This window comes from Megachile rotundata, chromosome 1, assembly GCF_050947335.1.
Source record: "Megachile rotundata isolate GNS110a chromosome 1, iyMegRotu1, whole genome shotgun sequence".
NCBI classification, from domain to species: domain Eukaryota; kingdom Metazoa; phylum Arthropoda; class Insecta; order Hymenoptera; family Megachilidae; genus Megachile; species Megachile rotundata.
Genome location: NC_134983.1, coordinates 5,176,503 through 5,202,624, shown reverse-complemented (window position 1 = coordinate 5,202,624; position 26,122 = coordinate 5,176,503). Strand labels below are relative to the sequence as shown.

The 26,122-nt window shown below is 32.0% G+C and overlaps 1 protein-coding gene across 2 annotated transcripts in view; it reads left to right on the top strand.

Annotated features, from left to right (window-relative positions):
• Nucleotides 1-11,509: 11,509 nt before the first annotated feature.
• Nucleotides 11,510-26,122, top strand: part of LOC100879051 (E3 ubiquitin-protein ligase MIB1-like) — a 350,773-nt gene continuing 336,160 nt past the window's right edge. The window contains exon 1 of one of the 2 annotated variants that reach the window (XM_076535848.1): nucleotides 11,510-11,666. The gene's annotated coding sequence lies outside the window, so the exon portion shown is untranslated. The remainder of the gene's footprint in view (nucleotides 11,667-26,122) is intronic. The other variant, XM_076535853.1, reaches the window with a different exon arrangement.

The window sequence follows — 26,122 nt, the reverse complement described above, 5'->3', positions numbered from 1 at the left end:
CATGTATCCATACATTAGAGAGAAGAAAATTTGTCAAATATAAAAGTCTATATTTTTGCGTTAAATTCTATAAAACAATCGCCAAAATGCATCCTCGGCTTGTCGGGACAAGTATTACAGGAAAATATACGATGTCTTTCACCAGGATTTTTCGTTGGGAGCAAACCTTGCAATCCTCCCTAACTCCGTTAGAATAACATGTAACTTTCCATTCGTTCGAATTTCATCGAAACTAGAGGTCAAAGTAAAAGCTCTATCACAAGTCTGGCGAAAATCTCTCTACGGATCAACGGAAGTTTTTACATGCTATTAATAGTAAACTTTTATACAAATTTTGAAAGTAATATTCCTATAGAGACGACTGTTAAGTTGGGACTAACGTTGAAGGCGGAGGAGGATTCACTATCATGAACTAATTCGAGATGTAAGATTTTAGGTTAGTGAGATCCGTTCGGTGCAAGTTCGTAAGTTAATTAATAAATAGTATAGTTCACAATAGGGTCGCGGTGTTTGTAGACCTGACGGTGCAAGGAGACAATACTTTTCTTGTTCCATATAGCGTGATATTTTTATATTTAAAAAAAAAGGAAATAACAGAGAACCGAGGAAGAAAGTACGGGCACATTTGTATATTTTCGAAAAAAGAAGAAATAACAGAGAACGGAGGGAGAAAGTAGGGGTAAATGGTCATTTATGTAATTGTCAAAAAATCCTTGGCGAAAATAGTTAAAAAAGAACCGTTGAAGTATCACATCGTTGCGTTGTACCTCTTACTGTCATCTGTAGTAAAATCATTTACGTCCTTTAGGGTTGTAGATGTTACATTTGTTCAAAGTTAATATACATACCTAGTTTTAATCAGGAGCGAATTTTTATTTATCACCACCTAAATAATTCTACAAAATGATAACTCTCTCCTCTTGAGTTGCCGCTTTGCCCCAAGTGGTGACTTTCGGTCACCTCTCAAGTGCCACGGTTTAAGCTGCTCTTCACAAACATAACCTTACGACACTTGCAGTATGACATAACGCGTTAGCCATTCCGTCAGTCAGTTCTCATCGAGCAGAAACAACCAGACATCTTCGTTGTTTCGCTCTTTTTAATGCGTTCACACGGCTGCGCCGTGAATCGTTTTATCGCCGTGCAACGGAACGCCGGTGGCGAGCGTCGTAACTTCAATTCAATCGGCGTGCTCACGGCCGTGGAATGATATACGCAATGCATTCCACATTCGCGTGTACATGCATGCAGCTGGCACGAAAAGAGCGCCGCTTGTACCTCGGCTTTATCTCGGCTTTGTCCCCGACACGTTCGTTAGCTTAACGGTTTTGTTCGCCCCACTTTGGTCTTTCTCCTTTCTCGTTTTTCCTTACGGGATCGCGCGCGAGGGTACGATTTACCCCGTTGAAAATAGGAAGACGAATTACGCTGTTTTTGCAAAGCTATGCTCGCGCCGCGAAAAATATGGACACGGCCGTGTGTTCTTTTCCTTTCTTCTTAATCTGTTTTTCCCGCGTTGTTCTTCGCGTGCTTTTTCCCGCCGCGTTCTGCCACGAAGAACACGTGCAAGACCGGTGAAAGATAGCGAAACTACTCCTCGTTTTTGGCTGTATAACGAGCCAGAAGGATTCTTTTTCTCGGTTTTCTACTTCGTGTCGATTTTCTTCTTTCTTTTGGTATGATGTTGGACTAGAAACTGTAATTATTGGTTTAACCCTGAACCTCCGGTATGATCCTACGATCTACCGGGTGTTGAAATAAAACTATTTTAATGTTTGTGTGGTACCAATACCAGTTTAACAAAAAAATTTCTTTCGGATTATAATTTCAAGACAAACGTATGAATAAAATTTTTAATAGCTATCGTATTTTAATTGCAGAAAGGTAGAATAATCAATTATCCTTTTATTAAAAGTTGGAATGAATATCCATTCATAAAATACGAACTGCCTTTATTATATTTAATAAATTTAAATTTTATGTTGGTGCTTAAATTTGATTTAGAGATAAGACAATACAGAAGCTTATTATAAATTATTTATTTAACAATGGAAGTATATATTTAATTGAGAAAATCAATAAATTTATTACATTTTATTATAATCATTGGTAATTAATTAATGGAAATAAATTAATTTAGTTTGAATAAATTACCGTGGGGATGTCATCGTAATATTTTTGGATAAATCACATTCATTTTACTGTTTCTGAGACATAAGACAATTTTATATGTTAAAATGACTTTAAAATAATTGTTAACATTTTGACACCAGTTATTTCCGCGGAAATTACGCGATTTTCGTGCAATTATCGTCTCAGAATTGCAACGTACCCGCAATTACTGCCACGTTTCTTCAACTTCATCTAATTAATCTATTGCTTATTCAGCGCGATTTAAACCGCGAGCGCTCGATTAACGCGCTCGCGGAAAGTAATTAGCGGTTGTCGAGAACAAATAGTTAATTATCATCGATCGAGCGAGCATTCCGCGCGAGCGTGCTTTCCCGATTTTTATACACGCAAACAACTATGCCGAATTTAAGCTTCGAAATTTGATATACCGATTTGACGCAGTATTATTCGAAATCTCAAATGTGATACATCGCTTTGATATAGGTATTGGTATTTACGATTTGAAATTTGATATATCGCTTTAATATAGGTATTGTTATTTTTAAGTTAAAATTTGATATGTGATTTCGACAGATTATATGAATTTGAACTAAGAAAAATAGGAAAAATGAAACTGTCATATAACACGTGATAAGTAAAAAATTCAAAAAAAATTTTTATTTTCAAATTTTTTCAAATTTTTGCATTTTCAAATATCGAAATGTCGAAATTTCCAAATTACTAGATTTTTTAGTATTCAAGTTTTCTCATTAGTATCCTATGTCTTCATAGTTTGAGATCTTCACATCCCTAGATAGATCCAAAAATCGATAGACTCAAATCTTAATCTTTGAGAAACTAGGGATTTAAATATGGAGGATTTTAAATACCTAGAAATTTGGGAATATAAGAATTTGTAGGACTAGGAATGTGAAAACCTTAAGATTTGGGGACATAGAAATATGGACATTTAGGGTTTTGGGGAGCTAGACATTTGAGAATCTAATAATTAATTGATCTAGAAATTTTGAGGTATCTAGAACAAAAAAATTTAAAAAGTTTATAATTTTCAATTTTGTTTTTAAATTTATATATAACTTTGAAGATATGAAAATTTATCTATTCAAGAAATTTTATACTAAAAGTCTTGGAAAATTTGGAAATGTACAAGTTTGCAGATTTCAAGAATTTGGGAACTTAAGCTGTCAGACTTTAAGGACTTGCACACCTAAGAACATGAAAGTTAGCAAATTCAAAAATCAATTATTTGAATGTCTAAACTTAAAAATTATGTACGAACTAAATCCTAAAATTCGCCTCAGTGTTCTTATTCAAAGTCAGCCTACATTTCATCTAACAATGTCTACAATCTTCGAACATTCATAAATAGTCCCTTGCAGTGTAGTGAAGAAAGACGTTAATGTCTGATTAGCGAACATTGTGCAAAAAACGTGTCTTCATATAAATAATGTTCGTTTACCCAAATAAAATGATAATTGATGATCACGTACACAAAGGTCGATGGTGGTGACTAGCCATTAGGTCGAGTTAACGACGTTGGTACACACCCTGAGGAATCAGGCGGGGACCTTGTTCCGGCACGTCTGATAAACGGAAGAACAACGGCTTGTCTGGTTGACTGGATGAGTGGCTGGCTGACTAGCGTGATTAGCTAAGTGATTGGAAACCCCACCCTGTTCGGTTCAGTCTGCCCATATACCCATTACCCATTACGCCGTGAATCGACGAGGCCGGCGATTCAACTTCTTCAGAGGTCGCATGAATCAAGGAATCGCGCCACGTCGCCTCGCTGAATAATCTTATTGACGGCCTTCGCTCTTTCACCAACTTCTGAATCGTTAGATTCGAGCCTGCACCGCAATCAAAGAAAAACACCCTATTGTCCTGGATCGGAGCTCCATTATACCGATTTCAATACATATTTTGCGTTCCATGTGATGGACGGACTTGTTGTTACTCAGAAGGGATTCCCGCGTTATTGATTGCAATCATCGGGACAATTTGTTTCCTGGATTCTTCTGGGACATTCGATTGCTGTGATGTAAGAGTGCATAAAGTGAGTACGAGAATTGCTTTGTTCATTGGGGTATAACATCTTCCGTTCGATAGAGATGTGAAAACAGTATTCTCAAATTTTTATGTACAGATTTCTAAATGTTTTTTATTTTTTAAATTCATTTTTTCTTCATCACTCAACTGCTATCTTGTAAGATTTGTATTGTGCATAAAGTATTTCATATTCCACAAATCAATAAATTTACGTACTCCTTCGAAAACTAGATTCTTCAAATATTTACCGAATTCCATTTTTCAATTCCTTAAGTTTATCAAAATGATTAAACGTTGATAAACAAAATGTTGAATAAAACCTGAAATAACTAAGATTTCTCACCTCGCACTGTATATACAATTTTCCGTAACAACGCATTTTCACACTCCTCCAAAAGATACCAACAACCGCAACAATTGAAAATTCGCGCAAGGATCGTAATCCCGGTATAACAATTACAAAAACGTGCGGGAAGAAGAAGAATCGTGAAGAATGGGAAAAAAGAGAATGGTCTGTGAATGAAATTTTTTTTTCGCTCGATATTAACGATCGAGTAGCCGAGCCAGCGTTAAATCAGCCTCGATACGGCTATTTAGCAGAGCGGTAAATAACGGGGAGAACGTGGAAGGAAATAAAGTGGACAGCGGAAAAATCGCGGGGCTCAAGTTCTTTCGGGTGATTCGTTCGTCCCTGTACATCCCCTTTAGAGTATCGCGTTACGACCTGGTCACTTTGTAACCGAATAGCGGCCGACACTTTCTGTTGGCCGATAATGTCGCGAATAAACTGGCTCGATGACTACATTGAACAAATTGAATCGCGGTGAACGCCGCTCTAAACGACGGCTGTTCGAATTCTCGATGGAAATCGCGAATCGCGTATCACGACGGAAGTTCGTTCGCCATTCGAGAACGGAACTTTCGCGTGAATCGTTCACGCGCCTGTGTGCCTTTAAGCGAAACGCCTCCAATTAGAGGACTTTAGAGGAGCCGGGCTTCAATTATCGGACTCATAACGGTATCGACTGTGGCGTAATAGATGTTATCGTCTTTTGCTTCTGGCATTTAATAAAATGCAATCTGGCGCGAGAAGAATTCTCCATCCAACGGAAATCTATTTTCGATTAGCTGTCTTTAGAATCTACGTTGGAAACTGGCGGCAGATATGTTTTTAATTGCTATTTATTGACGTGTTCTTATTGTGCCGATGATATTGTGGGGAAGTTTGTTGTTTTAGTGATATTTTTTTGGGTTTTATAACAGTTTTAATGCACTTGTGTGCTATCTTTAATTTCTTGAAAACTACTTACAAGTAAACCTACCCAAGTGTCACTCTCCGATTTTCATGAAATTTGGATATGTTATAGTACATGGAAAATTAGGGGACACGTATTTTTTTTTAGCTGCGGTAAAACATATTTAGGGTATGAAACAACCCCCCAAAGTGTGAGGGTAAAATGGAAAAATTGGGATATTTTCGAGATCAGTGAAGCAATTTTGATGATTTTTGGTATGAAAGTATCTTTCGATAGAAGACAAAAATTGGCCTAGGTATGTTGAAAGGGGAGTGAAAATTAGGGGGTGAAATACCCTAAAGCGACCAATTTCTTGCTGTAAAAAAATCGGTTTTGATCTGATCGAAATAAAATCTATTAAAACTTCAAGAGGAAAGTTAATTAGGGAACACGTATTTTTTTTTTTTTGTTACATAAATATTTGGGACGTAAATAACTCCTAAATTACCGCGCTCGTTTGGCACTACGCATGAAACACCTTGCAAAACTGTATCTCTTAACTGTTCGATCTTTTTAATATATCGGTTTTTTACGTTACTGAATGGAAATCTGAAATCAAAATTCAATATAACGGATCCATTATGGCGGACGAAAACTCGAAAACCTACTTAAATAGACTGTATCTGTAACATGCGATTTTCAAAATATAATACAATTTCTGACATTCATTGTTAGGTGTGTAAGGCGAATCAAGCGTGTTAAGAACATATTGTATATTGTTTATAACAAAATTGTTTGAACAAAGGAATTAATAAAATATGTGATCGATGTTTCCATAGACATTTTTTGCATACAATGAATGCTGTCATCAGATTTTAAAAAATTTCATTTTTAAGCTATATTGTTCAAACAATTTTGTTATAAACAATATACAATATGTTCTTAACACGCTTGATTCGCCTTACACACCTAACAATGAATGTCAGAAATTGTATTATATTTTGAAAATCGCATGTTACAGATACAGTCTATTTAAGTAGGTTTTCGAGTTTTCGTCCGCCATAATGGATCCGTTATATTGAATTTTGATTTCAGATTTCCATTCAGTAACGTAAAAAACCGATATATTAAAAAGATCGAACAGTTAAGAGATACAGTTTTGCAAGGTGTTTCATGCGTAGTGCCAAACGAGCGCGGTAATTTAGGAGTTATTTACGTCCCAAATATTTATGTAACAAAAAAAAAAAAATACGTGTTCCCTAATTAACTTTCCTCTTGAAGTTTTAATAGATTTTATTTCGATCAGATCAAAACCGATTTTTTTACAGCAAGAAATTGGTCGCTTTAGGGTATTTCACCCCCTAATTTTCACTCCCCTTTCAACATACCTAGGCCAATTTTTGTCTTCTATCGAAAGATACTTTCATACCAAAAATCATCAAAATTGCTTCACTGATCTCGAAAATATCCCAATTTTTCCATTTTACCCTCACACTTTGGAGGGTTGTTTCATACCCTAAATATGTTTTACCGCAGCTAAAAAAAAATACGTGTCCCCTAATTTTCCATGTACTATAACATATCCAAATTTCATGAAAATCGGAGAGTGACACTTGGGTAGGTTTACTTGTTAGAATTTTTTAATGTAATACATACCATTCTAATTGTTACATGGCAGAGAGAAGGAACTTCTTAGTAAATATGGTTGATCTTGCTGGGTTTTTGAGCAAGCAGAAGAAATATACAAATAGTGCCGGCGAAATGATAGTACATTCACAGAATTTATACATATATTTTCATAAAAAAGAAAGTTACATTGCAATTAATACAAAGTTAATAATGATATGATAATAATAATAATCCGCCTTTATTTTCTATTACTTCGAGTACTCGCTTTAGTAAGGATTTGTATAACATTTTAATTGTATTTTGTGGCAAATTATCCCAATGTATCTTAATAGCTTCTTTTAATTGTTTAATATTATCATACTGTTTTCCATTCTTATATATAGCACTTGCTAGTTCTCCCCAATAATTTCCAATAATATTCAGGTCCAGGGAGCGTGCGGGCAACGGAAAAACTGATACGTTTTCTCTTTGAAAAAATTGTTCTTCGACTTTAATTCGGAGAATTGTAGCATTGCCATGTTAAAAAATAAATTTATCAGTGGTAACTCGTAGTGCGTGTTCAATACTTTGTTTTGAAATTAAATTTATATATTTTTAATAATTCATTTTTCCTTCAAGAAACTGTACATTTGTTTTGCCTTTGTATCCATTCCGTTTAAATTCCAGCCCAAATCATTTCACCACCCACACCCATTTGTCTTTGTTTTTTTACTAATCTCTCTTTTTTTAAATCATGATAGTAAAATGAAAATGTCAATAAAAAAAAAATTCGTTTCCATTTCTTTGAAGACAAATGGGTGTGGGTGGTGTAATGATTTTTAACTTTTTGAATTTCTAAGTCTTTAAATCTCTAAATCTCTAAATCTCTAAATTACTAAATCTCTAATATTTTTAATTTCTAAATTTCTGAAATTGAAAATTTCAAAATTTATTAAAATGTTTGATTATTTGAAAATCTAGAGCTTGGTAAATTTATGATTTTGGAAATTTGTAAAACTGAAGAGAAATAGGTGAATTATAAAATTTATAAATAAATTTGAAACTTTATGATTTTAACAATTTTTCAAATTTGCATATTTGTAGAAATGAATGTTACTAAATTTCTGAAGTCGATAATTAAATATGAAATGACTTGAAAATAGTGTAATTATAAATATTTGAAAATTATAAAATTAAAAAATGTAGGTACTTAGTTGTTTGCAAATTTCATATTAAATTTCTAATTTACTCACATTGAAGTTAAAAAAATGTTTTAATTCCTCAATGTCTAAATTATAAATTTCGAAATTTAAAATTGCAAAAATTTTCCAGTTAGAAAATTTAAAAATTTGTTGTCTCAAAAATGTCTGAGCTTCCAAATGTAATTAATCAAAAGCTGTGGAAATATATAAATTCATATTTAATTTCAAAGTTTGGAGATTTATTAAATTGCAATGCGTATGAACCATAATACTATTGTAGAACACTGCTGTTGTACCTGAAATTTCATATGAAAGGAAACTTGTTCAAACGGTAGTATAAATGGTGGCATTATACCCAAACTACTTAAAACGTTCAAAAATGGCTACCCACCCTCCTGTATTACTTCTATCGCACAAACATTGAACTGAACAACTCTTATTATCATTACAAAGCCAGATACAACATCTATGTTACACGTATACAATCCTGAACACGTGTACAAAAATTCCATTATAAATATCCTTCCATTCTCAATATTTTCTCAAAACTAAAAAAAACTTTTAACATACAGTCATTTCTTTTATAATTTTAATACTACAAATTCATAAAAAGTTCCAATCAGCTACAACTTTTCATATTCATGAAAAATTCTTCTGTACCACACAGAAAAATGTCTAAATTTCTGTGCAAACTCTTAGGAAGAATTCTAGTTTCAAAATTTCTTTCCTCGCCCGAAAGAATGCTTCGTTCGATCCCAGTGCTCTGAAGCGTTTTCTCGAAAGAAGCAGCGAGTACACACGCTTCAATTTTCCAAGACATCATCCAGCCACGTAGAAAAGTCTGAAAAAGAACTTCAAAGACCATGCCACGTAATCCCAGAAAGTAGAACCCGGGAGCACTTCGCGTAGGGATGTTGAACGTGGCCCTAATTCGGGTCATTAGCACATCGTCGCTTTCTGGCGCGTGTGCCCACGAAACTTGGAGCGTATGTACTTTTTTTCGAAGATTACTCGTGCAAGGATGAACGACGGTGAAAATTAAAGCTGGCTTGGAGTCTTCAAAATTTCGCGTCGTTAGCTTTCAATACACGGCGTACTCGGTCCACTTGGACCGAATAAGTTTACTGTTACGGGTGTGGGGCAGGGGTGTCCGAGGAACGTTGCTCTGAGCCAACGCCGGTGGTTTTGAAAGATACGGTTAATAAAGCCAGCTAGCACTCTCGGTACGGCGCACTCGTGGTCTAATATCAACGCAAATGCGACTGTTTTGTATGCTAATTGACTCATATACATACGTATGCTACTCGTTCTACATTGCTAGCCGCTAAATAGATAGACTCGATGCGTGGGCGGACTGGGCACAGTTGTAGTTGGAATACGACATGCGACGGGAATGAAACCCATTTACGTCCGCGTGGTTCTAACTTCGAGTTAGCCTCTTTCGCTGCTCGTTGACAGCTTGCGGCTATGCCGGATATAACGATTCAAAGTTCGTTCGGTTTTTGGGAAACCAATAATCGCGATTTTGAGGCAATGATGGATCCCTAATCTTAAATTAATATTCAGACACAGTACTATCCTTTTGTTTGTTGTTTTGAATTTAAAGAAAAGTTATTGTAGAATAATTTTAATAGATGGAATGATTATTGTAGTTTATTTAACAAAATATGATTAAATGTAATTACCTCAATGCAACGCGAATAGAATCTCAATATTATACGAATTACAAATTTCGCACGTCTTGCTCTCTCAATTTCTCACAAAGCAATCGCTTTGCTCCGAAAACATTCGATTATACCAAAAAGACAATCATTTAGCAATCTTCATTACATGCAAACTTCATTGATACCATGCGCAAGCTTCATTCATATCATGCACCCATGCTACTCATACAATTACATAGTACACACACACACTTACACCACATTATTTGTTTTTATTTCAAATGAGAGTGATCGTAATAAGTTTTCGAATTTAGCTGACAGTTTTTTGACGGGTTGTTAAAAGGTCTGTTGGAAAAGGAAAATGGTTTCTTTCTTTTCTTGCCTTCCATCAAATACTGCGTCATCATTTGACCCGCCCTCTTTTAACACACATGTGGAGATTCAGGTATAGTAAGAAACGCCTGGTACAGGCAAAGTGAAAAACGCAAAAATTCGACTACCTACTGGCCCGTGCTACTGGCACGGCTTATTGACATAGTGTAAACGATCCTCAACGTAACCGATATTTCATGCAACATTTCGAAATAGAATAAAGAAGAATAAAATTGGGAAATAGTACGCGTTGAAGATTGATACCTGAATAATATGCGAACTAGTGATACGTAGAATGTCACAAATTCTTGAAATTGGTATTATCAGTTTATCGAATATAAATTTCTTAGCAATGGATATAGCTTGCGTTTTGTTACTTTGTTTCGATGAAGATGTACTATTTCAGCCGCTTATTTTGAAAGTGCCCTTACTCCACTTAAATTTAAACTGAAATATTTAAGAGATTGCGTTTCAATGAAATTAAAAATTATAGGATAACAATGCATCTTACTATTAAAGCATAAGAGAGTTAAGTTTGTAATTTCTGTTAATACTAGGTTTACGGACATTTCTCATATACCTATCTCTACGAACACGCGTCAATTTGACGCAAGAACGAATACATATATTTAAAGAAAAACACCACTTAGAAAGCAATATAATTAAACACTACAAGTAAGAAATGAAAATATGAGATATATATTTATAAAAAGTTTTTATTATTCAATAATATTTTAGTATATTGCTTCAAAATTCTACATTCATATTTTTACTTCCCTCTACATTGCGAATTGCCATTTTTACTGCGACGCAGGGTCCGAACCCGGCATAGCCGGCCGCGTGCGACTCCGAACTAGCAAAGTCCGTCGTTTATAAAGTATTGTCGGTGCATTCATATTTATTATTCTTGTAATTTTTGCATGGGTAAAACTAATTTACTAAAAATTTTATTTAAATTACGATCGCGTCAAATTGACGCACATAGAGATAGGTATACCACATAGCAAATTTCGATATTTCAAAGCTTTTGAAGAAAATAGACTTTAATATATATTTACTTCGTTCAGTGAATAAAAGTCAGTATAAGAGATAAAATAAAAATACGAACGGCTTTTGTAATTTTTCTAAAAAAAATTCAAAATGCGTCAAAATGTCGCGTCCTGTAAACCTAGTGTTAAAGTCGCTGTGCTAGAAAAGGATAGTATTCGAACAAAGTCGGAAAAGGCCCGAGCGTATTTACAAAACATTGCTTAGGCGAGGACCGATTCAGTATTAACGTGACGGTTATCGAAACAAGTCGAAACGGGTTGTGTCTCGGCCGGTTCTTCAACGAGTTGAAGAAGTCATCTTGGAACCAGTTTATATCTTCCTTCATTCGCATAATCGCTCGACAACAAGATAATGTATTTGTGTTTCTCTTCATATTATCATAAAAATTCTATACGTTGTAATTTGGATAATTTGTGCTAAATAACTTTCCTGGTCAAATGTATAAGTCTTATAGCATTTAGTTTACTAGGGACGAAATTGTTATGCAAGATTTTGTATAAATTTCGGAAATAATTTAGTCCGGAAAAGATGGTTGTCTCTACGTCATGTAGAATACTGCAGTATCGAACAAGGAGATATCACGGTCGTTGAGGCATCGATTTTGATAAAACTTTGTTTGATAAGTCTGGAGCACAAATAGAGTGACCCATATATGGTCGTTTCTTGTAATATTTATTATTTGGGATATATTTAACATTTTTATTCTATTATTTATAGAAATTACTATATCAGTGATGCCAAATTATTAATTATGAAGGTGATAGAATTTTAGGTTCTGGAACTGCTCTAATACCAAATGCATTGTAATTAATATTTTTTCTATTTTTATATGTTCTTTTCTTTCTTATTTGTTTTTCTTCTGAATGTCTTCTTATTTAGTAATATTGTTGTTTGTCATTTTTAATTAATTTCTTTTCCTCTATTTATTTTGTGTTACAATATATGTTACAGACATTATATACAATGTTTTTAATTAATTTTTTTAAACTGAAAGTAATTTTTGTTACAAGTAACTGTTCAACTTTCAGCATCGGTTTGACACCGATAGTGATTATTATGAACTAAAATAAAATTCTGGTCATCGATAATGGTTGTTGGTAATACAATACAATTTCGGTCATTTATATTGGTCAGTTACAATTATACTTCAGTTTCTGTCGTCGATAACGATTTTTTATAACTGAAATTAATTTCTGTTATTAATAATGGTTACTAGTACTTAAGATTAATTTCAGTCATCGATACTAGTTACTAGCGTTACAAAAATTTGAATCATTCATAATCATTCTTGCAAAGAACAAAGAAAAATGGTGTTACATAAAATAAATTTGAAAAAAATGGACGTCATTTGTTCAGTTTTTCTGTTTATTTGAATAAATATTTATTCTTTATAATAAAAATATAGTTGTCTCGGCATTCTTTAGTTTCCTACGTGTTTCATATTATTTATCATTTTTTCAATTCATTGATTTTGGTTCTTTTTACATTTTTTGCCATAATTTGAAGATACTCTTGCATAGTTAGCCATTCATTGTATCATCATGTTATACCATTAACTTTGTTGAAAAAAATTAGGTACGAAAATCACAAACGAGTTTGAAGTTTTTATACTTTACGTGTTTTTTTAAGTTTTACTGTGTCCCTATTTTTATTGATACATTGTGATTCATTGTAACAGCTATATTTCCCATGGAGAAAATGCCAATATAGAAGGAAAATGTTTAATCAGGAAAAGCTAATTAGTCATTGTCAAATACACAAATGTTTTACAACACTGTGGTACACGAACAGTGGATATTATATTTCTGTAACAGTAATCCATTTTCAGTATTTTCCAAAAATAGTGAAACTTATGTGGGTTAAATAAAATTATACCAAAATTATATAAAACTATATCAAAATTATATCAGGCATGTAACTGTCATTTCATAATTTCACGAAGTCAAGTTCGTTCTTACACTAAATTATTGGTAATATTTCAAACATAATTCGTCTTAAAATTCTGCAAACATCTTTTTATCCAAATCGGAACTTAAAAATTTCGATAAGAAAAAATATTGAGAATTAAATTTGAAGAAGATATTGATTTCTTAAAACACTTTACGACTTTTGTACCAGACTGTATGATAGAATTCATTAAAACTGGTTAAAAAGTAATTTATTTCTGTAGCAGAGTGTGTTTTATTGAAGTACTTGTAATTGGTTGGCCTGTCTCTACGTTAATTTATCATTGTCATAAATTAATTACAGTATAATATAAATTCAAATTAATTATAATAATTAAATTTCAAGAATCGTTAATTAAATTTCGTTGATTAATTATACTGATTAAATTCCACGATTTTTTAATGAAATTTCCCTTTCAATATTTAAAAATTCAGTACTTCCATTCGTGGTAATAACATCGTATAATTACGAGCGTTAATAATTGTCTTCTCTTAATATTTTCCGATTTTTAAATAATTTTAATACAATGGAGAATTCAACAAGATATTTTAATAAAATCTAGGGTGAAATGAAACGAATGGCATATGTTAAGAATGTTTATATAATTCTATTAATATCTAAAGAGGAAATGTATGTTGCATTACTCTTAAACAAACGAATAAACAAACTATATCAAATTAAGATAAAATTAAAATACGTGTTAAATATATTTCAGTATAAACATAGTTGTATTAAATTGTAGTTCATTTTATTTTGCATTACGATTCAAACTACACTGTTAGTTATTTATAGAAAATAATATATTTATAAGGTGAAGTGGGGTAAGTTCGTAAACGAGGCAAGTGCGTATACAGGCTATTTTTATTACAATATGAGCGAAATTTCTCCATTTAGTATGTTTGTTTCCTTGTTTTATTTCATTATATCCCCTTTTATATTTCAGCTAAGAGTACTTGTTTGCAGTATAGAGTACTTGCATAATACAGTAAAAAGCATTTTATAGCAGATTTGTTAATAATTCTGCTCTTGCCCCATTGCACATAAAATAAAGTTTCAAAGTATTTAACTTCAAGTTACGCTCTTACCCCATTTTCGGGGAAAGTGCAGAGTAGTTGACATTTCAAACAATTTCCTATCAAAATCAAAATGTACAAGAAAAATTAAGGTCCTAGTTAATATTAACACTTTAACGACCGCATGTCTACGCAGTCAAACGTCGCCAGGGGCCGGCAGTATTTTTGAAGAATTAATTTAAAAGAACTTTATTAAATTCACGAAAAAGATAACATAAAACAAAAAACGACAAATATTTAACAACAAATTTAATATTTCGTAGAGCGCCGACATTTGCTCCATAATTTACATGGTACACCACTGTAGTGTAAAATGTAAAATTAAAAATAGGCAATAATTACCTAAAATCAAAGATGTGGCGATGAAATACGAAGCCAATAGCAATATCCACACTTGTTTACTTTCATAAATTATCACACAGAAAGTGTGGCACTGGACAACAACCTTCGGCGGTAGCATCACACACATGTGTGAGCGGTCGTTAACGGTTGTTCTGGCTATCACACACGTGTTGTGTGAGCGGTCGTTAAAGTGTTAATTAAATAGTAGTAATTGTGCAAAGCGTTCGATATCGACAGCGTTAAGTGTTTACATAGCAGACTGAAAATACTTTACAAAAACCAGTCTGCACTTACTCCACTTTACCTTAGGTATAATAATGATATTTTAATGAATTTAGTAATTGTACAGAAACTGATACATATAAAAATTGCAATATAATTATTCCGACTGTCTACGGAAATCAAACTACACGTTTGACATTTCTACACTGTCTTTTGTCCATTAGGAAAAAATCCGCGAGCCCTCTTCTCTCCTCCCGTTCCTCCAAAAACATCAACGTATCGTCGCATTGTCTATCATGGTCTTTATATCATAATTTTATGTATTATAAATCAACGTCTCTTAAAATTACGATACCACATATTTAAGTCACTTTTTATTTACGGAAACAGTTCTTTGAATTCATTTAACGTTTATATAAAATGTACACCTACTGCTTATAAAATTTATAGCAAACAACGTGGAACATAAAATTAACGAATTTACGGAAACATTGTAAGTCAATCAGTGGCATTATCTGGCGAATAGAAGCGAAACTAGCCGAGAAACTTGGTACCACGACTGTCGGATTAATACGACGGTTTACTACTTAAATCGCGAAATAATTCAGGATCGCCGGAACAGAGAGTTTTCCGATAAATTGCAGTGCTGTTTCAATTTCCGTTAAATTGTGATCCTAAGTTTCTCGAAGCGGGATCTTTTATCAGGAAACGGGTAACGAAATAAATATACCATGATATAATTGTTCCTGCTTTGCATGAATAACAATTTTCATTGCGCGACATTAAAATTCATGTCTTACTACTCTAGAATGGTATAATATGTATATTCTTAAATGGTGTATTTAATTCAATTTCAAAATTTCAAATTTGGAATTAAATATTTCGTTTTCAAATATTCATTTAACTGTACAAATTAAATCACTATCGCTAATACTATTTTTGTACAAATACTATTTTGTACAATACTATTTTTGTATCTTGATACAAAGTAATATCATATACAAAAATTGTAATTAATAATGAAATCATTACTTTTATTATAATGTATTATATTCATAATTTATAAATTAAATAATTATAATTCTCTTAATGTTTCATATTAAATAAATAATAAGTTTAATTAGAGTAATATTTTAATGAAATATTTATGTAAATCAAACTTTACTTTATAATTACATTTTTTAATAATTTTAATGTTCAAAATTTGATGCGTAAAACAATTTAACTACATTTATACACTCCTAAAAGCTTTTCAATTTTAATATTTATTAATTTATTCATTTTCCTTACCAGAAATAATTTTAGAAAATTTATAACTACAGAAATTTGCAGATTAATATTTGTTGATTTAATTGATTTTACTAAATATATTTCACAAATTGCTTGTTATTTAAGTTATTTAAGTGCAATTTGTTCAGTCATGTTTCACTGAAATTATTGTTAATAAAATTATCTTTTCTGTGTTTTTTCTTACATTTTGGTTGTTCCTATCGTAAAATGTAAAATTTGTAATTCACGTACATTTCTATGGACAATTTTAGTTATTATTATGAAACTTTTTGTCTACATTCTGCAGTGAGTAATAACTATGGCATCAGTATAAGTAATGCAAGTATTATGCAAGTTTATTGCGTTTATAAATATGTTATGTAATACATTCACATTACACTATGGAAGTATCAATTTCCTTCTTATGAAATAATTTACTGTTTAATTATTAACAAATGTATCTATTTTTCTAACGATCACTGTTTTTGTTTGTTACAGGTAAGTGAAATGTTTCTACCAACTATTTAGGAGATTATCAACGAAAAGGTATTTATATATATTAAAATTTAATTAATTATCTGGGTAAATGTGTTCGATGAAAGATTTCGACATTGATTTCGAGGGGTGAACCACTAATGTACCATAAATTTAAAACAAGCAATCGGGTAATATAACAGGAAATATAAATTTACATAACTTTAGATTTAGGAATTTTGAAAGCTGGAAATTAAAAAGTTTGGGTTCTTAAAAGTTAAAAAATCTGGAGATTTGAATACTTGGAAATTTGAGAATTTGCGTATTTTGGGATTTAGATATTTAGAAATTAAGAAATTCGGAAATTTGGAAATCGGGAGATTTATATATATGTAAATTTCGAAATTGGAAGATAGAAATATTTGTCACTTTAAAAGTTTGGAAATTTAGGAATTTAGGAATTTAGAAATTTAGAAATTTGAAAATTTGAAAATTTGAAAATTTGAAAATTTGAAAATTTGAAAATTTGGAAATTTCGGCATTTGGGAATTTGGGAATTTGGAAATTTGGAAATTTGGAAATTTGGAAATTTGGGGATTTGGGGTTTTGGAAATTCAGAAATTTAGGGATATTGATATTCCGAAATTTAAAAATTCGAAAAATTGCAAATATTGGGAGTTAGATATCTGTAAATTGTTTAACTTGGGAATGGAAATATTTGTTAATTTAGTGATTTGGGGATTTGAGAATGTGGAAATTTGGAAATTTGGGGATGTAGATATTTCGAACTTTAGAAATTCGAAAATTTGCAAATTTTGAGATTTCAATATCTGTGCATTTTTTAATTTTTGAATAGAAACTTTGGTTAATATAGTAATTTGTGGCTTACGAAATTTAGAATCTACAACACGTAAACCTGAGGAGTGATGAAATTTCAAGATGTAAAACTTCGCTGTTATAAAAATTTGGATACATAAATTTTGGTACATAGAAATTTAGAAATACGAAGTTCCAAAACTATCAAAGATTTAGAAATATACAATAAACAAGAAACTAAAAAAAGTTGAGGATTTATAAACTCCAGAATACTGATATTTGAAAACACAGAAATTTGAAAGTACATAAAAAATATTTCCATTGAATACATGAATAATCTCAATGTTGATTTTATTTTGTTCATTTTACGCAGTGTTTTTGAAATTTCTATTGGATATTTACATAAGAGATTTAACAATTGAACATCCGTTTATTCAGTAAGCAGGAAACACCGATTCTGTCGGTCGTTTTTTGTAATTATTGAAATTCACCAATCAAAATTATGCTGATAAATTGTTGCACCCGCTTGTTCGCCAGCTCTGCATACGTTTAACGCGTCTGTGTTGCGAAAACAAAAGGTACGTTTCGTTTTGTAGCTGAATAAACTTGTTATAGGTCTACATGTACACTGTTAAACGTAATATTGCAAACAATATTTAAGAACGAGTCTCGATATAATCTGTTACTGAATTTCGTAGGCATTTAAATTTTGATTTTTGTGTGATTGTTTAATCAAACAATCAGGAACATTGTGGTATATATTATTTGATAAATTGATTGTGCAGATTACAGTAGCAATTTGAATGGAAATTCCGTAATTAATGATCGATATTTATGATAATTAGTAAAGGTAGCTTATTTATTTGTTTCTTGTTATAATCCCGTGTATTTTCAAAATTACCCATTTCAGTAGAGGCAAATCGTCTTTAATATTAATCCAGCTTTTTAGTTTCTACTTTTGCTTTACTATGTGGTACATGCATTAAATCTACAAAGTAGATTAAAGTGATGAAAGGTTAATCCTTAACGACCATACTGGGTACGAAATGGTCCCAGCCAATTTAGCTTCAGTTTTAGCGACTTTACTTCTTGAAAATCGGTATAAATATCTTTTTGAAACACCGGTATTTTTACTATTTCTTTCTTTAAACTTTTATATCTCAAGAGTGTTCAGCTGAAGTTTTAGCTCTTTATATAAAAATAGAAAAGGGTTTTGAATTTTTCTGTAAATTTCTCAACATTCTCACATTTCAGAATTTTTGTTTATATTCGACCTTTAAATTTATTGATATCAGCTGTAAAATATGTTGAAATATGTTGTCTTAACATATATAAATAAATTCAAAGGTTAAAATAATGAGTAGCTTTTTTGATGAAACATTTTCAATGCCTGGGATCTTAAAAGTCCTTGTCTGTCAATACGTTATTTTAACGAAATGTGACTGTCAAGCATTAATGTTCACTGAAGACGATTAAGGATTAATAATTTTATATTAAATACATTAACAAAAGATTTTCTTCCTTAATTTCGTAAATTATGGCATTGGTAGGTGAAAAAAATAAAGGAGTGCAAACCTTCAAACTTACATACTACAAGTATTTCACAGTACTTCTCAAATTTATTCTCCATATCGTTCATTTTATAACAACCGAACAATTAGCCGTTACTATGCGTGGCACACTATAACTTTGCTTGTTAATTTTTGTTAAATATACTGCAAGCTCGTTCCGCTCAATTGAACGAGGAATCAGCGCACAACAGTTTTAAGCATAATAACGCGGTTAACGATCGACAATGGTTTATTCCTTTATTCATAACAGACGCCAAAGGCGCGTTTCCATTATACGTCGGACGGTGTGGCGGTGAACTCGAGCAGGAGGAAACCAAGCATGTCAGCACGGACCTGCCTCATTTTACATCCCAATAAACCGGTATTAGCCGCCGCAATAAATACTCCTCGCGCATTGTTTGCGCCAATAGAAGCCTCATCCGTCTGCCGATTAAAGCTGACGTTGCAAAAGCTGATCTGATCCGTATCTGCAACTAATGTTGTTTTCGTGATTGTATTCTTGTTTGAAGCAATCAATCCTTTGCCTTGTAGCAGTCAGCCATATTCGCGGTACAAATAATTTGCTACTTGTGCGCTGGAGCCATATATATAATTCCTTTAAAAGTAAAATAATAGTTAACCCCTTCCCGTACTTTGACAAGTCTCACTCGTGACGCACTTACAGCTCAAATGTGACGAACCTTACTCAAATTTTAAATACTCTTCAACTTGAAATTTAGGACCAGCTATAAGTTATATTATCAAGGATCGCTGAATATAAAATAGTTGCATTTTAATTTTCTTCGTTCGTTTTAATGTAATAGCCCCGAATAGTTAGTCTTGACTGACGCATCTGTTAAATAAATGGCACGGGAAGAGGTTAATAATGACTTTTCACGGAAAAAATTAAAAATGAATGTTTGGTGCACGTGTGCTATTCGAAATGTTTATTCTGCAACTGTGATATGTGGGGCCTTGTGAGATATTATTTTTAGGTACTGTATTTCATTCTGGAGTGTCTGTTGTTTTTGTCGTGAATTGACACTGTGTTGTACAGAATTGCATCGAAGCAGTTTTGTAACAACCATCATAAGAAATGTAAATTGTCAGTTATAAGTCTCACAAGAGTGAAAGTCCTAGTTGGACAGTGGATGCAGTATCCAACAAAGTAAAGCGTGCATAAATAATGCACATGTTTAGTCGTGTAAGTGTACGATGATTATTAAACAAAATCATGTGCATACATATTACACAGTAAATTAATAAAAGAGGAAAATGTGAGCAAATTCAATTGTAAGTACAGGAAGCAATTTGTGTGGTAGCTGGCTCTGTTACTTTTACATAGAAGCAGAGTATTATTAAATTCCAGTAGAAATTATTCCATTGTGAATGTAAATCTTTTACACTGATCAGTATTATGGTTTATAATTACTGCAGAATCCATAAATATTAATATAAAATTTAAATGGTTGTATAAGCTAGAAACAGGTCAGCTGTATCATCGAATTACAACCCAATAACGTAGGCAATTATACAAATTAAATTGTGTAAGTACTAATGGAAATTTATGCTATCTTCGCAAATATGAAACATTTATAATTTAGCAATAGGAGGTAGTTTGATATTATTTTTAAAATGAGAATAGAAATAAAAATAAAACGAAGAATCATATCATGGGCTAATTATACAATATGTATATGTCGATATGTATATTAACTGATAATATATTTTAGAAACACATAAAAGGATTAATAAGAGTCAGTGTGTATATAAGCTTTTATTAATGTACAAGAACATAAATTAGAATCTTATAATTTTCAATCAAAATTTTAAAATTTGAGTAACTGGATCAGTTTATTTGCCACATACAAGATGTTACCTCTAACACATATTTTTCACTCACCTCTCTAATAAAAAATAGCTTAAAACAAGAACTGCAGAGTATGAAGTGTACAATTGATATCAGTAAAAAAAACCATTCGAAAATAGTTTGTTTTCATGGAGAAATCGATTTCGCCCCGGGTTTTACAAATAGGAATACGTATTTTTTTTACCATATTCAACAGAAAATCGAGATGCATTCAAAATATATATATACTACATGATATTTTAAATAACATAGAAGTCGACTTATTGTAACGAAAATGTAAAATATTTAGCTTTGTATCGTATTTGAGTTTGAGGCAGTATAAATATTTGATACTACAGAGATTGAATGTAACCAGTTGACTAAAACATAAGAAACACATACCATCTTTAAAAAATAACATATTAATACATTATTAATATATTACACATGTTTATATTTATAGTCATATATTTAATATGTGAAGGTGAAGTGAGGTAAGTTCGTAAACGGGGCAAGTGCGTATACAGGCTATTTTTATTACAATATGAACGAAATTTCTCCATTTAGTATGTTTGTTTCCTTGTTTTGTTTCACTGTGTCCCATTTTATATTTTATATTTCAACTAAGAGTACTTGTTTGCAGTATAGAGTACGTGCATAATGCAGTAAAAAGCATTTTATAGCAGATTCGTTAATAATTCTGCTCTTGCCCCATTGCACATAAAATAAAGTTTCAAAGTATTTAATTTCAAGTTACGCTTACCCCATTTTCAGGGAAAATGCAGAGTAGTTGACATTTTAAACAATTTCCTATCAAAATCAAAATGTACAAGAAAAATTAAGGTCCTAGTTAATATTAATTAAATAGTAGTAATTGTGCAAAGCGTTCGATATCGACAGCGTTAAGTATTTATATAGCAAACTGAAAATACTTACGTTTAAATACCAACTTTACAAAAACCAGTCCGCACTTACCCCACTTCTCCTTACTAGAAATATTATGCAGTGTGTTCTGTCTCGATGTCCTCTACAGTATGGCAAAAAATATATTCCTATTTCTGAAACCTTAAGTAACTTTCAAGAAAACAAAATGTTTCCGAAATTTATTTTACTTTCTAAGCCTACACTGCATAGTCTGAAACTCTTGTTCTGAACTCCCTTTGTCGAATGAGGATAAAAAACCGTCCGCTGCGTTAAAACCCCCTGTATTCTGTCTGACTCTCAAATTTATCTTTCACGGTATAACCTTAAAACGACTGATCGATTCGTCAGATTTGTTTGATCTCTTTTTGAGAGATAGAAATGAAAACTTGAAATTTGGGTTCGTTTGTTATCGGCAGGTTCCGTTTGTTTTCTGATTGATCTGGTCGGCTTGTACGACCGATTTAATCCTAGAGATCACAGTCCGGTAACTGCGTTAATTTTAACGAGCCGTCGTAAATGACGATCTGAATTTACAGAATGGACGGTAATGGCCGTCCACTTCCCAACTGCAATCTGGCCGCGGATCAGAATTCACCCGATTCATCTGAATTTTCAGAGACCGTGCTGAATAGAGTCCATGCTTTTGAATGGAATATTAATAACTGCAACCGACATACACGGATATATAATTGTTCATATTCACGTGGGTTCTTCTCCCTTCCGCTCTTCATCTTCCTGCTTCGTATCTACAATGGTGACGAATACAGATATTAATTTTTCTTGTGTTTCGGTTGCTGTTAATCGATTCTATTTGCTACGGATCTGTTTTCTGTATCACGGGGTAGATAATTAGGTTCGTTTAACTGTAATATCGTTTAAACGTTAGATTCGTTCATGCGAAATATCTAGATAAATGTTTGGTTATTGCTAATGAACGAGTGGAATGAGAAGTAAATTCGTTGATGATTGGTGATCATAAATCGTTCACATAGTGAAAATTGTATGGTAAGATAAATAATGGTAGTAATAATTAACTCTTAATTATACATATAGCAAGAAAGCTTGATCGGTGAGGGTGCTAATTTTTTATGAGGATAGTTCTGTATACTTTCTGGAATTATTTGATATTTGTTTACAGAATTTGAGAGTTTGAGAATCTGGCAGTTTGGGAATTTGGGAGTTTGGAAAATTGGGAATTTATAAATTTATAAATTTATGAATTTGGGAGTTTGGAAAATTGGGAATTCGGAAATTTGGACATTTGGGAATTTGAGAGTTTGGGAATTTGGGAATTTGGGAATTTGGAAAATTGGGAATTTATAAATTTATAAATTTATGAATTTGGGAGTTTGGAAAATTGGGAATTCGGAAATTTGGACATTTGAGAATTTGAGAGTTTGGGAATTCGAGAGCTTGGGAATTTGAGTTTTGGAATTTTGGAATTTTGGAATTTTGGAATTTTGGAATTTGTGAATTTGTAAATTTGCAAAACTAGAAATTTAATATTTCTGCATTTCCAAATTAGTAAATTTCAGTCAACATTTTTTGTTATATCCATCTCGATGTTTAATTTACTTATATACATTAGTAAAAATTCCCGTTGAACCACCATGTCATACGACATGTTAATGTATGAAATTAATTTACTACGTTAAAAATGTACATAATAAGATTGAATTAAAAAGAAAAATTGTTTATGATATTTAATCCTCGTTCTTTCAGACATGTTATAACTTTATAGTCCCGTTGTGTTGTCTTACGAAAAAGGAATAATAAAATAAATTAGGTCACTGTCGGTGGAAACCTATCTCTGGAAGCATTGTTACAATATTGCGTTATAACATGAAATGAAAAGATTTAAAAAGGAAATTGAATTTCCTGAAAGCAACCGAATATGAAGTGAGTGGGATAAAAAATGCAAAATAGCAGGAAAGTATTAAAATCATCATATATGATTAACTTATCTCATTGCATTAAATTTTTATAATATTTTCTCGAAACAGAAAGTGAAATCAATTGTAGAAGAGAAATTTTTGATTAATTTGTTACAAAGAAATGAGCAATTTTAATGCAATTTAGCTAATTAATTTAATAATTAAATAACAATTTGATTGGATAATTGCAAGCGAGGAAAGAAAGATTTTTAATTTCAAACATAGAGGTAAAGATATTCTGCATTCTTTTTAAATTTCCAAATCTGTAAACCCTAAATCCCTAGATTCTATCCCTGGATCTCAAAATATCAAAGTTACCAAATCTTGTGGGTTCCATGCACGTATGTTGCTAAGCTTCTAAGCTCTGAAATTCGTAGATCTTCAAATTTGCATATCCTTGAATTTCTAAATTTTTTAATTTCTCAAATTTGCCAAAATTTTTAATTTTTCTATTTGGAGTTCTGCAACTCTTAAAATTACCAAATACCTAAATATTCAAGTTTTTAGTGGAAAGATTTCTAGATCGTTATATCTCTAAATCCTTGCATTTGAAAATCTCTAAGTCTCTAGATCTGTATTTTCATAAATCCTTAAATCCAGAAGATCTTGAGTTCCTATATCCGTGAAATGAGAGAATTTAAAAATCTGATAATTTATTAGGATGATTAACTTGTAAATTAAAAATCTTGATAATTTGGGGTAATTTGCTGATTCAGAAATACAAAAAGTGTATTATTTTATATAGTGAGAATTAGGTAACTTGCAAATGTAATACTGAACAATTTGATAATTTTTAATTCATGAATTTGAAGATTTTAATGTTCGGGAATTTCCAAATTCAGACTACTGAAAATTTAATAATTTAACATTATTGTAATATAATATTTTATGAATTTGAAGATATCAAAGTTTTACGATGTGGTAATTCTCGAATTTCGTAATTATATAATGTCGGAACGCAATAATTTGGTTAGAAATATAATGATTTGCTAATAGTATAATTTACTATTGTAATTCGGTAACTAAGTAATTCAGAAATGTAATAATTTGTCAGTTATGTAATTAACACCTTGCAGTACTTTGATGAGTCAGACTCGTGACACACTCACGCTTCAAATACCACAAATCTTACTGAAATGTTACCTTTCAATTAGAAGTTTAAGTACGATTATAATTTGTATATTGATTATATTTGTATAGTCAAAGACCACTGAATACAAAATAGTCACAACAATTTGATTTTTTCTTCATTAATTTTAACCAGTTAAGTGTGTTTGACGACTATATCCGTCATGGAGATGTGGCAGAATTTTGTGTCATGACGACTATATCCGTCATGCGTAAAATTTTGTTACAATTTGATATTTAAATTGTAATTTTGGCGAAAACTAAATTATATTCGTAAATTGTAATATGTTTAAAATGTTTAGAGGTCAACACGAAATGAAATAAACAAATAAAAAGTGTAAATGATTAGAGATGGATTCATAAATTCTTGAGAGCTAACTCGTCATCGCTTGATAATCGGGACACATTGGTGCGAGCTTTGCAAAAAGATCGCCACAGTTAACTGGTTAATAATTACTTCTGACTGACCTGACAATTTAATCATACAACAAGGGGTTAAATATCCGATAATCCGAAATCTCGATAAATTGAAAGTTTGTAGCTTCGGTAACTTAATAGCTCTCAACTACGTATTTAGCCCGATCCAATCGGTAGTCGTTATAGTTGTTCTTCCGTTCGTTCGGTTCTAGTCTCGCTAAAAAGTACTCCATAAAATGTCCCTATAACGGTCGTAACTGTGTCGATTCGACGGACTACAGGCAGGATATCGTCATCTATTCGTCTGTCCTGTTTAGAGTTATTGCTGCTATACAAACTGCTCGTTGTGTATCCTCTTCCTTGCCGTGATATTGGGTCACTCCGATAAACGTTTCCATCTTACGAACGCCACCTTTATTTACATTATGACCTACTCGCTGTTTCGTTGTGAGAACGACGCTGAATTCAATCGAAAGATCGTTCTCACTCTCCCAATTAGACGATTAACAATTTAGTTCGCTGCCTCTCGAACGACCAAGTTATCGAAGATGGTACCAATGATTCGTAGATGAATTTAGCGATTAAATCGATCGGTCGAATGGCACGAGATGAGTGCTCTAACCTGGGAACATTCTATCTGATCATATTATTACTTATTTTTATCGACATACGGTAATATTGCTTTTTCGAATGTTGTATTATCAGGGAGTTACACATTGATTGCTCGTTGGGATGATTGAATTCAATTTATGACACTTCTAAAAAACGAACACGGTGGTAGTACTGTTTATTTGGCTAATTCCGACTATAACCCAGGTGCTTTTGGTTCATTTTATTAGAATTAATTTTACTGTTTTGTTAGCG